The sequence below is a fragment of the Copadichromis virginalis genome, linkage group LG3 (assembly GCF_057382275.1).
Source record: "Copadichromis virginalis isolate Kocher_CV1m ecotype Utaka linkage group LG3, C_Virginalis_male_GT1.1, whole genome shotgun sequence".
Taxonomy (NCBI): Eukaryota; Metazoa; Chordata; class Actinopteri; order Cichliformes; family Cichlidae; genus Copadichromis; species Copadichromis virginalis.
The window spans coordinates 15,512,609-15,526,153 of record NC_140620.1 but is presented as its reverse complement, the minus strand read 5'-3'; the positions used below and the strand labels follow the sequence as shown (position 1 = coordinate 15,526,153).

The window sequence follows — 13,545 nt, the reverse complement described above, 5'->3', positions numbered from 1 at the left end:
TGACAATATTGTATGTTGTAATCGCACTGGGCAATTGGTGATACAAAAACCTGTTTTACCCTGTGAATAAATGTACATGTTTTTGTCAATGTACCATGGTAATAACAGAAGCGAAACGCAATATTGTGTCAGGACAATTCACTATTTATGCACAATAAACAAAGGAGCATAGCGCGACAATTTCTGTTCAGCGCCAGACTTGCTTGTAACCTATATTACCAGTTATGTTAAGAAAAATGACGTATTAACTACTACAAAACACTGACCTTTGTGGGAATGCTTGGAGCAGACTAACCTGTGAGCTGGAGTGTTCTGGGACGTTATATTTGGTCTTTGAATGGCTGCAATCCAGTTGCCTCTTTGTTGCTTCGGAAACATGGCTCGAACAATTTCTCTTCAACGACGTAATCCGATAACAACCGATCTCTTTACCCGTCGGGTTCCCGTGGCTGTCATGCGACCGGCTATTGCAGTTAATAATACAACAGTTTCTTGCCATTTTTTGTGTTTCTTTTTATCGCTGTGTGACTGATTTCAATTGAAAGCATGCGTGCGCTAGTACCTCTTGCCACGAGTTCCCAGAATCCTTTGCAGTTTTACCCCTGAATGACTTCACATTTTCAATCTCTATATAATATGCATGTTAAATTTTATATTTGGGATGAAATATCAAGTCTTTTCAAGTAAACCGGTTGAAGTCCAATTCAAGTCCCAGGTCATTGGTGTAAAAGTCCAAGTCAAGTCACAAGTCTTAGAACATTTTTTCAGGTCAAGTCTAAAGTCATAAAATTAATGACTCGAGTCTGACTCGAGTCCAAGTCATGTGACTCGAGTCCACACCTCTGGTTTTTTGGACATCCTGATAATAATAAATTACAGTAGTCCAGGCTGGAAGTAATAAAGGCATGAACTAGTTTTTCAGCGTCACTAAGAGACAGGATATTTCTAATTTTAGAGATGTTGCGCAAATGGAAGAAAGCAGTCTTACATATTTGTTTAATATGTGCGTTGAAGGACATGTCCTGGTCAGACTCCAAGGTTCCTCACAGCGTTACTGGAGGCCAAGGTAATGCCATCCAGAGTAAGAATCTGCTTAGACACCATATTTCTAAGATTTTCAGGGCCGAGTACAATAACCTCAGTTTTATCTGAATTAAGAAGGGGGGGGGGGGGGGGATGAAGGCTTAGCATCAGGCTTTCAGATGAATTAAAAGTCTGTCTTGGTCTTTCATTAATTAATAGGCTGGTGTTGCCACACCGCCCCCTCGGCCTGTGCTTTGAGATTTCTGGTAGTTAGAATGACTCGGGGGTGTTGATTCATTTAAACTAACATAATCATCCTGCTGCAACCAGGTTTCTGTAAGGCAGAGTAAATCGATTTGTTGATCAATTATTAAGTCATGTACTAACAGAGACTTGGAGGAGAGAGACCTAATATTTAATAATCCACATTTCACTGTTTTACTCTTTGGTTCAGATGTGGATACTGTATTGTTCTTTCTTTGTAATTGTTTATGTTTAAGTTGTTTATTGCTGGTTTTTAGTTTGTTTTTTGTCTTTTTGGGAGCTGACACAGTCTCTATGGAGATGGGTTTTTCAGTCCAGCTCATCCTTGACCTTCTCCATCTCTTAGAAAGGTTATGACCACCCGTAACCTCCCTTAAAGCAGGATGTCTGGAGATCTTCCAGTCTACAATGGGTCCACCGTGAAGGTGCAATAACAAGGGGTCCACTTGTGATAGCATTCTACATGCATGAATACAACTGGTGAACACTAAAGTGAGGAAATAATAGCACTATTACTAATGTGAAAATTGATTAATACATAAGAAAAGAAATCTGCCACCACATCATGAATAACATACCGCTGGTAAATACAGACAGAAATGAACAACTACAAGATTAAGTCTGCATGGCCCACAAGCTCATGCGACCCTAGGATGTTGCTGTCATCTTCCTGCTCCTGAAAAACATGCATACATCCACCCTTTTCCTTGTCTGGGTGGAGAAGGTGCAATCTTGCATATCAGTGTAAAGTCAGTCAAACATTTGTCCCCATTATCAGTCCAGTCAGTCCCCATATGTTTATTGCTGATAGCAGAACTTCTTATTTCGAATTAAGTTTCTACTGCTAGCTTGTTGTTTCATTAACATTAAAAAAGAAAGAAGTCTCTATCGTAGTCAGGCACAGCTAACTCCTGTTTGCAAGTTAACTTAGCCAACCACACTGTTTGGTGTTAACAGGTACCCCCTCATGATGTGTGCCACTTCCTATCTGATTTTTGCTCCCCCTATATGGAGGAATACAATAGCCACACACTTCAAAAACAGAATTCTGTGCTTAAATAATGAATTGTAGAATAAATTCTGCATTTGTAAAGTCATTTTTGAATTCCACATTAACAAAGTGATTTTTGAAATGTTTTATGAGGTGCTTGGAAATGTTGTAGGTGGCTGAGTTTATACTGCTACCAATGTTTCTGAGCGGGACTCCTTTGTGGAACTATGGAAGTCCATATATACAGGGTGTAGCATCCCCTGGGTAAATGCGGTGATGTGCGGGGTAGTCAGTGGCTTTTATCCTTTCAGGTGCTTGTAGGGCCTACAAGGCTTTCACCTGGGCTTTCACCTTGAAGCTTCATAGGTCTTGTTGTCACTAAGGAGTGTAGTAATGTTTATTTGCTCTGCTTCTTTTTTATCTGGAATACAATAAATATACTTTTTTGTGCCCCAGCTGAGTAACAGCAGAAGAGTCTGGTGGAGCAGCAGAGGAACAATTTCAGCCATTTGGACTCAGCTCAGCCACTACAGAGGAAACAATGACTTCAACACAAAAAGTGAGAAAAATATCACAGTTACATTGTTATCGAAACTGTGTGCACAGCTGGTTGGTTTTTAAAAACTCTTTAACACCAGCTTTATATTTCCATCCTGGGCTCATCCATATATAGAGATTGACAGACCATGTGACTTTCGCGCATTTCATTGTGGGTACGAGTGGCAATAAAATCAATACACCGCATCAAGCACTAGCATTTCCAGCACCTGTAATCATAAATTTTGTGCTTTTAATCCCAACTTGCATTTTATTAGCCTCAAAAACAGTTATGTACAAAACGATGGTGAACACGGCAGGTCCGTACAAAGACAGAGTTGACGAAAAGGCATAAAAAAAAGTACAAGGAAAATATCTGAATGAAAGGGTTAGACCCATACAAGCATACAGAGTGGAATAAGGATGTTACTGTGCTGCCCAACTTTCATCACGCACATATTTATTATTATATAGTCCTAAGTGTGAGTGCACACACTCACAAAATGTTTAGTAACTTCAGGTCCCTGCAACAAGCCCAAGTCCAGTTTACTTTGGTGATTTGTACATTCCTGCACTTTGTAAGCTGGTTTTCCTACAAAACACAACAAACTTTAGCCCGCAAAGCCACAGTGAACAAAGCAGCAGAGCGCAACAAATTCAATTCAAATCAATATAAGACTTATTTGTAACCTACATCAACAATTATGTTATTATAAATTACGTAATAACTACAACAGAAGACTTACCTTTGTGGAAATGCTTGGAGCAGACTAACATGTGAGCTGGAGTGTTCTGAAACGTTATATTTGGTCTGCAATCAAGGCCACCCGTCAGCTCTTTGTTTCTTCGGAAACATGGCTTAAACAATTTCTCTTCCATGATGTAATCTGATAAAAACCGATCTCTTTACTCGTCGGATTCCCGTGGCTGTCATGTGATCGGCTATTGCAGTTAATAATACAACAGCTTCTTGCCATTTTTTGTGTTTCTTTTTATTGCTGTGTGACTGTTTTCATGTGAAAGACTGCGCTAGTACCGCTTGCCACTCATACCCACAATCCTTTGTGGTTTTACGTCATATTTTCAATCTCTATACTGAATCTACATTCTCAACCAAAAACCGCAGAAGTTAAAAGAACATACAAAGGTCATATTTTATCAGCACATATAAATAATAAATATATATAAACAACAATATCATCAGTTCAACTCACAATTATTTATGAAGTGAAAGATTTTCTCCACTGATCAGTATTTCTTCAATAATGTCATTTTCATTACAACTCTCATTGAAGCACATCATTGTAATGTGATACTATGACCAGAAGGTGATGGTAACACACCATCAATGTCTTTGTTGACATGTTTGATTCCACCAACGGAGGGAGTTTCAGTTTGTTCCACGACTGCATTTCACTCACTGCCTCTGTTTGTATCTCTGTCACTGCAGGACCAACATGCAGCAAGAAGTCAGCGCTCTCAGGAGGCCGACAAACCTCACAGAAGAAAGGGAGAGAAAACCTCCAGCTGTGATGAGTCTTTTACTCAGGCTGGAAACTTAAAAAAACATCAACTCATCCACAGTGGAGTTAAACCTTACAGCTGTGAGTTGTGTGGAAAGTCTTTTACCAAGGCTGGACACTTAAAAATACACCAACTCATCCACAGTGGAGTTAAACCTTACAGCTGTGATTTGTGTGGAAAGTATTTTACCCAGGCTGGAAACTTAAAAAAACATCAACTCATCCACAGTGGAGTTAAACCTTACAGCTGTGACTTGTGTGGAAAGTCTTTTACCCAGGCTGGAGGCTTAAAAACACACCAATTAATCCACAGTGGAGTTAAACCTTTCAGCTGTAACTTGTGTGGAAAGTCTTTTACCAAGGCTGGAGACTTAAAAATACACCAACTCGTCCACAGTGGAGTTAAACCTTACAGCTGTAACTTATGTGGAAATTCTTTTACCCAGGCTGGAACCTTAAAAACACACCAATTCACCCACAGTGGATTTAAACCTTTCAGCTGTAACTTGTGTGGAAAGTCTTTTACCAAGGCTGGAGACTTAAAAATACACCAACTCGTCCACAGTGGAGTTAAAAATTACAGGTGTGAATTGTGTGGAAAGTCTTTTGCTTGAAATAGCAACTTACAGAGGCATCTAATTGCCCACTCTGGAATTAAGGCGTACAGCTGTGACTTTTGTGGCAAAAGTTTCAGCAACAAACGGTACCGAAATATTCACCTACGGATTCACACTGGAAATTATGTTTACTGCTGTGATCAGTGTGGGAAACTGTTTGCAACAGATGCACAGTTACAACAACACATGTTTACCCACACTGAGGAGAGACCTTATAAATGTGACCTTTGTGAGAAGACGTTTAAAGCTCCACATCAGCTGAAAAAACACCAACAGATCCACTCCTGAAAGTAACTCTACAAGTGCAGTTACTGTGAGGTATGGATTTTTTTTTTTGTCTCTTTATTTTAACCTCGGTAAGCTCAGTGTTATAATATATTGATTAGAAGCAGAGCAACACAGATGGATCCAGTTCTCAAGAGTTTCTTTGTAAGCTTTGTGGAAAAGCTTCCAATCAATTATGGGACCTAAAACCACATCAACGTAGACACACTGGAGACAAAATGAACTACTGCAAAGAATGTGGGAGAAGCTTCCACATACCAAGTACATTAAAATACACAAACTCTTCCACAGTGTGGTGATAAAGCACATCTGTGATTAGTGTGGGTCATCCTTCACCACTGGACATGAGCTTAAAGGAATAGAATTAGAATAGAATTCAACTGTATTGTCATTGCACAGGTACAGGGCAACGAAATGCAGTTTGCATCCATCCAGAAGTGCTTTAGTGATATAGGTATATTACAATATATATTAGCAATAGTATAGATATGTAAGTATATTACAGAAATGGGTCTATTATGGTATGTTATAATGTACACGGTATGAAGTATGTTGTGAATATTCTATAACTAAGTATGTACAGGCTGTAGTGAGTACAAGCTATGTACAGGCTATGAACAGGATATAAATATGAAAAACTATACAGAATATGAAATAAATAACTTTACAGAATCTGGGATATACAGCTATACAGAAATGGGAACTATGCAAGTTGTAAACAGTTGTAGGATTAAAGATTATCGAATGTACAGAATGATTATTTACACAGAGCTATACAGTAGTGCAGTTAAGATAAGTGAGATATAATTCCTACAGAGGCTATATAAAGTGCTAGTGGTTGTGAGTGGTGGTTCACTCCATGTTATTATTGTGTGTTTGAGGGTACAGTTGTCCATTGTGGGGGTGTGTATGTTCAGTCCATGAGTTTAACGTGGGTCAGATGTCAGGAGGCAGAGTTCAGGAGTCTGACAGCTGTGGGGAAGAAGCTGTTCCGGTAGCTGGTGGTCTTAGTCCGGAGGCTCCTGTGGCGCCTCCCAGAGGGCAGGAGGGTGAAGAGTCCATGTGATGGGTGACTGGGGTCTTTGATGATTTTCCCAGCCCTTTTCAGACACCGCTTCCTGTAGATGTCTTTTATGGCAGGAAGTGGTGCTCCGGCGATGCGCTGGGCAGTTTTCACAACCCTCTGCAACGCCTTCCGGTCCGAGGCAGAGCAGTTCCCGTACCAGACTGTTATACAGTTGGTCAGGATGCTCTCGATGGTGCAGCGATAGAAGTTCACCAGGATGTCTGAGGACAGGTGGTTCTTCCTCAGAGTCCTCAAGAAGAAGAGGCGCTGGTGAGCCTTCTTGACCAGCTTGGAGCAGTTGGTCGTCCAGGTGAGATCCTCGGAGATGTGGACTCCCAGGAACTTGAAGCTGCTCACACGCTCCACAGCCGTCCCCTTAATGTGGATGGGTGGATGTGGGTCAGCATTCCTCCTGTAGTCCACGATGAGCTCCTTGGTCTTCTCGGTGTTAAGAAGCAGGTTGTTTGTGTCGCACCACTCAGCCAGATGATCCACCTCCTCCCTGTAGGCGGCCTCATCGTTGTCACTGATGAGGCCAATCACCGTGGTGTCATCTGCAAACTTAATGATGGTGTTGGAACCATCAGCAGGTCTGCAGTCGTGGGTGAAGAGGGAGTAGAGGAAAGGGCTCATCACACAGCCTTGTGGTACACCGGTGTTCATTGTGATGGCAGATGAGCAGTGGTTATCCAGCCGGACATGTTGGGGGCGGTTGGTCAGGAAGTCCAGTAACCATTTGCAGATGAGGGAACTGATGCCCAGGTCTGTCAGTTTCCTGATGAGTTGTGAGGGGTGGATTGTATTGAATGCTGAACTGAAGTCTATAAACAGCATTCTGGCGTAGGTGTTGTTGTTGTCCAGGTGTGAGAGGACAGAGTGCAGTGCGATGGAGACTGCATCCTCTGTGCTCCTGTTCTGGCGGTATGCGAATTGGTGGGGGTCCAGGGTGGGGGGGAGACAGGATTTGAAGTGTGCTAGGACCAGCTGCTCTAAGCACTTAGTGATGATGGGGGTGAGTGCTACTGGGCGGTAGTCATTGAGGCAAGATGGGTTGGAGTTTTTGGGTATCGGGACGATGGAGGTGGATTTGAAGCAGGCCGGTACCATAATCCATCATCATGGGTGGCTGTAGCTCAGATGGCAGAGCAGGTCAGCCACTAATCAGAAGGTCGGTGGTTCGATCCCAGGCTGCCTCCTGGTTGCATGCCAAATATCCTTGGGCAAGATACTAACCCCATGTTTGCCTACTGGTGGTGGTCAGAGGGCCCGGTGGCGCCAGTGTCCGGCAGCCTCGCCTCTGTCAGTGCGCCCCAGGGCAGCTGTGGCTACAATGTAGCTTGCCATCGCCAGTGTGTGAATGTGTGTGTGAATGGGTGAATGACTGAATGTAGTGTGAAGCGCTTTGGGGTCCTTAGGGACTAGAAAAGCGCTATACAAATGCAGGCCATTTACAAAATGTAATCAAATGGAAAAGGCCCTTTTTGAAACTTGTTTTATTAGTTTTAACCTTTTAACTTTATGCATCAAGAAAATTTTAATTATATGCAACATTCTCTGACTGGAAGAAATTTGTTTAATATTTAAACCTATTTTCTGCACATTCCAGCACATAAAATAAAATCTTTTTTTGTGTGTTTACACTCACTCTTTCAAATAGATGCAAGTAAAACACAGCAGAAAATAAATAAAGTCAAAGACTAGCGGTCCTGTTGCCTTATTTTCACCTGTAAAGCAGGAGCAGGGTAGGCGGAGGTTTATCCTGGTGCAGGTGTGCCGCAGCAGTCAGTGGAAGAATCCAGCAGTTTCTCTGTGAATTTCCCATTACGTTGTTGCGTACTCGGTGCTTTCTTGGAAGTTTAGGGGGCTTTTTTCACTGTAAAAATAAGTTTTCTTCCCACCCACAACGGACACTAATGTTTTTGTCAATTTTTATGGAATCAAACTTAAAATAAGGTCAGTACTTTCACGCTTTAAATGCTGCACGCTCATACCCTCTCCCGCACTGATATATGATCCACTGTTGATCTGCACACAGCTGTTGTCGTGAACGTTGCACTTGCTTACGTCACTGTCATGAGACATTCTCGCAAAAAAATCACGGTTTTAGTAACGGAGTAACGCAGCGTTCCTACGGGAAAGTAACAGTAATCTAATTACCGTTTTTGCAATAGTAATCCCTTACTTTACTAGTTACTTGAAAAAAGTAATCGAATTACAGTAACCCGTTACAAGTAACGTGTTACTGCCCATCTCTGCAAGTAACCATCTTGGGAAAGAACAATACAAAACATTCTATTTAAGGCCTGTGACATCAAGATTCAGTTAAACAACAATTATAACTAAACAATTTGGGGTAATGTTAGTTTCCATTAACATTGAATTAGGTTACTGAATTGGCAAACACCTCCCTATTAACATTACCCATTTTACCCCAATAACTAAAGAATTTAGCACTTGCAGGTCAAAACCTTTATTCAAGAGACGCAAAAATAACATTGATACAGTGACTGTCAAAAATTACAGCACTGATCATACTGTGACATCTTGGTTCAAAACAGCACACTTAGAAATATTCAACGTTCTTTACATCAACCGAATGAAACTGAAAATACCATTTCACATGACCCATATGGGATATTTAGACTGTATAACTGTTCACGCTACATCTCTTCACTAGTAAAAGAAAGAAAAATACAAACAGACAAACAGAGAACTTGTACAGAGCAAAAGGAAAAACAAACAACAACTAAAAAAATGGCCCTGTCCTCATGGCAGTTGCAGAGTATATAAAAATGAACCCTGCGATCTGTTTCTGGAATTGAACTTGAAAAATGCTGCAGAACGAGTGTGAGATTTAAATCTCCTCTCACCTAGAGCTGATCACCTCACATGCATAACAGTGAGCTTTCCTTGCAGGAGCAGTTTTGTCTTGTGAGCTTTTCTTGAGAGCTGAGTTGCTACTCCATTACACCCTTTGAATCACCTCAAAAATGTAGCAGATTTGTGATGGGTAACTCATATTGAAGGAATAAAAAAAGTCCAAACAGCATGGCTACTGCAAAGGTCACGTTATCCAGATCTTGAAGAACTACTATACCCTCGATGATGATGCCAACATCAGAAAAGTCATTGCCTGGCGCATCCTCTGGAGACAGATGTTCATTGTGGTTTTCTCAATCTGTGCAGTAGCCTCAGTCAAGTCCTGGTTAAACACAAACATTTCTTTAAGATTCCTTTTTAAACTCATCTCTTTTGAATCTACCAGTTCTAATGGTAGATTAATTTAAACCAATGCAAGCAACATAGTAAATAGCTATAGCCAAAGAGTGGCCTGCCATGCTGCCATTCATGGTCTAACAGAGTTTCTAAGAGAGAGTGAAAAACATAATAATTTAAAATGCTTTACATTAGTTTTTGTTAGAAAGACACCGGCCCATCAGAAATCCAGGTTATGTCACTCAGAAGATGTTAGAATTTAGACTTTCAGCCTCACAATTTGGTTAGCTGTTGGTCAGTTGGTCATTTTTTTTTTCAAACAAAAGCTAATGTAAATATTGGTGGGATTTTCCTTTGTTCACTAGAATGACAAATGTAAAGTTTTTTCACACCCCCACCCCCACCCCTAATACAGGGGTGGGGGTGGGGCCTCAAGAGTTCACTACCAGGCCTCATGTGAACTTCAAATATTAAAGAGGACTACTGGTCCTAACCAGTCCAATGAGGATCAAGTGGATAACTAAATGCATTTTTAAATGTTGCAAAGCCACAATCTACTCATAAAACACTCACCATGAACTCCTGCACCAAGATGTTGCAATTGTCTTTCACACACATGTGGAGCACTTTGATGAGGGCCTCCCTTCGAGCATCAATGTCATCCTTAAGTATTATAACAAAGAAAAAAGAGATTTTTGAACTTTTTAGTAGCACATAAGAAAATGATCGCAGACAAAAACTCTTGACTTTCTAAACCAGTCAACATGCAACACCAGCATCTACAAAGCAATATCAAAAGTTCCTGTTTGACATTAACTTTATGGATATATCGTTTCCAGAACATATATATAGGGACCACTGTACAACAATTTCCAGTAGCACTGCTGATATATGAAATGGTGAGTTTTGAGGTTGTCTTCAAACACGTGCATTGTACTAGAAAAAGGTGTTTGAAGGATTAAAAATGTAAAAAGTAATGACTAGTTTATATTTATGAAAAAACCTTTATGCAGAAAAAGTAGCAAAGAAATAAAAACATAACACATGGACACTTTTTCCACGAACAAGCCGAAGAGATGGATTTTTTTTAATAAACCCATATTGTTAAAAAAAAAAAATTAGAACCAAATTTCTTTATCAGCTGCATGAATAGTAAAAAAACACAATTTCGTTTTAGCTGTCAAAGTCGATTTAACTGAAGTTACGTGTTTCCGGTTACTGTGGAGGTCACGTGTTTCTGGTTAGTGTGGAGGTCGCAATATGGCGCTCACCGGTGGGTGCAGCCAGACGCTCTTGAAAAAAGGGAGAAGGGTCTGGCTGCAGCCACTGTGGAGCTCCACAGTAACCGGAAACACGTGACCTCCACAGTAACCGGAAACACGTGACCTCCACAGTAGCCGGAAGCACGTGACCTCCACACTAGCCGTAAACACGCATGGATACCGTGGAAGTCTTACAAGTTGATCGCAAAGGTTGGTTAAGTCTTTCTTAAATAAATTTGCCGTTAGTGATTTCATAATTCTAGGAATCGTCTAGTTTTCTTACAATGATCATGTTGCCACTTTTTTTGCGTTACAACAACATTCCTCCTTATTTTAATGTTTTTTCATCGTGCTCCATGGCAGAGAAACACACAGATATGTTTTTTCCTGGGCCTGGTTTAAGTAAGAGAGCTGGATTAACGACTTCTGTGGGCGAGAAGAAGCAAAAAACACATTTTGCATTAGAGTATGATTTATTGTTGGCGTCAGAGATGCAAAATAATGAATACTTCAATACTGTACTTAAGTAGAATTTTCTGGTATCTTTACTTTACTGCTGTACTTTTTTGTGCCTACTGTATATTTCTTTATACTTCTACTTCTCACATTTTAGCACGTGTATCTGTACTTTGTAATCCGTACATTTGTAAATCAGCCCCCCGCACGCGTGCTTTGGACGCAATATTACTTCAAAATTTTGTACATAAATTATATTTTAGACCCTGTACTTCTTACTTCGACTTAACTAAAAAGTCGAGTCAGTGCTTTTTAAACAGAGGTATCTAAACTGTAGTAAGGAACGTGTGTACTTGTGACACCTTTGGTTAGCGTCAACACTGTAAATTTCGTCACAAACAGATTTATATATTTATCAATACTTCTATTCATCATTCTTTTCTGTACAGCTTTTTTATTGCCCAGATTTTAGTTAGCCCCTGTTCAATTGACTGTTATATGTCTGTCTGTTTCTCTCTCTGTTTTAGATGCACATATCAATCTGGAATTCGGGCTTAAAGCCAGAATTGCAGGAATGCAACACGTGTTGCAGAGGACTCTTTCACTGCCCTCTGTGCCCCACTTTCAGCCCTACTGTCAGGGCAAAGATTGAGGAGCATCTAAGTGTGCATATAAAAAATGCTTTGCCTTTCAAAGGTATGTTTGTATTAAATATACTTTATAGTTATAAATATGCACTTTTTTAAGCACTTCTGCAGTATCTTTGTTGACATAAAAGTTGCTGTTGATATTGTACAGTTCAGTGCATTCATCTGCAACAAAAATAGTGTTTTTATAAAATATATTTTTATTTACTTTTCACCACTTTTCTTGACATAACTTTTGTGATCCATACCATTTTGCTTTCATTATTGAGGTTGGCTTGGATGTTTTTGTTAACATGTACAATCTGATTGCTAGACAAATTGATTGCATTCTATACAACTACATTTAAATTACGTCTGTCTACTTGTTTGTTTGTTTGTTTGTTTGTTTGTTTGTTTTTCTCTTACAGATAAAATGATATGCCGGTGCAGGCTGCCTCGTAGGACAACAGGACACTTTCACCGCCCTGTCTGTAAGATTACAATCATACGGCGTGGGGATATGGCAAGGCATATATTGTCTTGTCAGCATTCTTCAATGCCAAGTCAGCCACCATTATCAGGACTGCTCCCCGCTGAACTCTCCGAGGAGACCCGTATTCCTCCGGCAGTACTCTTCGAGGAGCCCCGGCTCCCCCCCAAGGTTTTGTCTTCGGTATCTGAACCATTTTCTGAGTCTTTGTTAGAACATTCATATGCTCTACCCTCTGTGTTCAATAAAACTGCAGCTGATGGAAAGTCCATGAAAATGACATGCCCTCACTGTGGCCTTACTCTTCGTAGCTCTGGCAAGCTATTTGCACACTGGAGAGAGGAAGCCAAAGCTGTGCTTGAAGGACAACACGTGCCCATTTTCAGACTGAAAAAGCACAAGTTCCAGGAAGTCAGTCAGGTCAGTATTCACTTTAAACAGTAGTGTAATTACATGGTTAGTGACATTTGAATAACTGTTAAAAACTGTTCTGCAACAGAGAAATAACTATGTTTTTATCCCCATTTGCCTGACACAGGAGCCAGCAGTTGTTGAAGATCTGCGTCCTGCTGTGCAGTGGGTTGTCCAAAATAAGGCACTTTTCCGTGGACACGTAACAATGCCAAAATATCTGTCCTTAAATCAAGGGGACCAGCAGAGGGTCTTAAGAGACATGTCAGAGGAAGAAGACACTGGAGCAAGGGACTTGTTCCTCTTTGTTTTTCAGTTTGCAGAGGACATGGAGCTCTTTTTGAAAGCATGTGCTGATGAGCAGGGACTAAGGGTCAGTGCTATGACATGTAATGGACAAATGAAGGCACTGGCTGTGTTTGTTTGTTTGTTTAATATGTCGTCGTTGTTGTTTTTTTGTTTTGTTTTTTACATAGTACAAAATTCCAATTAAACTTATTTCAAAATGTTGTTCACTTTATTCTGTGTCCATACTTATAATAAAGGATTACAGTGTAACAGCATTAAATGTAACAGCATTTTTTTTTAAACTTGTATTTTCAAAATAAAAAGCTTATTGTTGATATTAACAGTAAAGAATTGTAATCAATAATATTTTTATACATTTTAAACATTAACACTCTGTGCTCTATCCTGGCCATTTGTGGACACTTCACTTATTCTTTTTTTACTACTGCACTGCAGTGGACCAAAACAATGACACGGGTTTGATCTTAAG

The 13,545-nt window shown here is 40.3% G+C and overlaps 1 long non-coding RNA gene across 1 annotated transcript; it reads left to right on the top strand.

Moving 5' to 3' along the window:
• Positions 1–4,489: 4,489 nt before the first annotated feature.
• On the top strand, positions 4,490–13,323 carry LOC146713014 (uncharacterized). The gene is made up of 5 exons (XR_014917588.1): positions 4,490–5,273; positions 11,768–11,936; positions 12,295–12,539; positions 12,668–12,776; positions 12,895–13,323. It is a non-coding gene; the product is annotated as an uncharacterized LOC146713014 (long non-coding RNA).
• Positions 13,324–13,545: the final 222 nt, after the last annotated feature.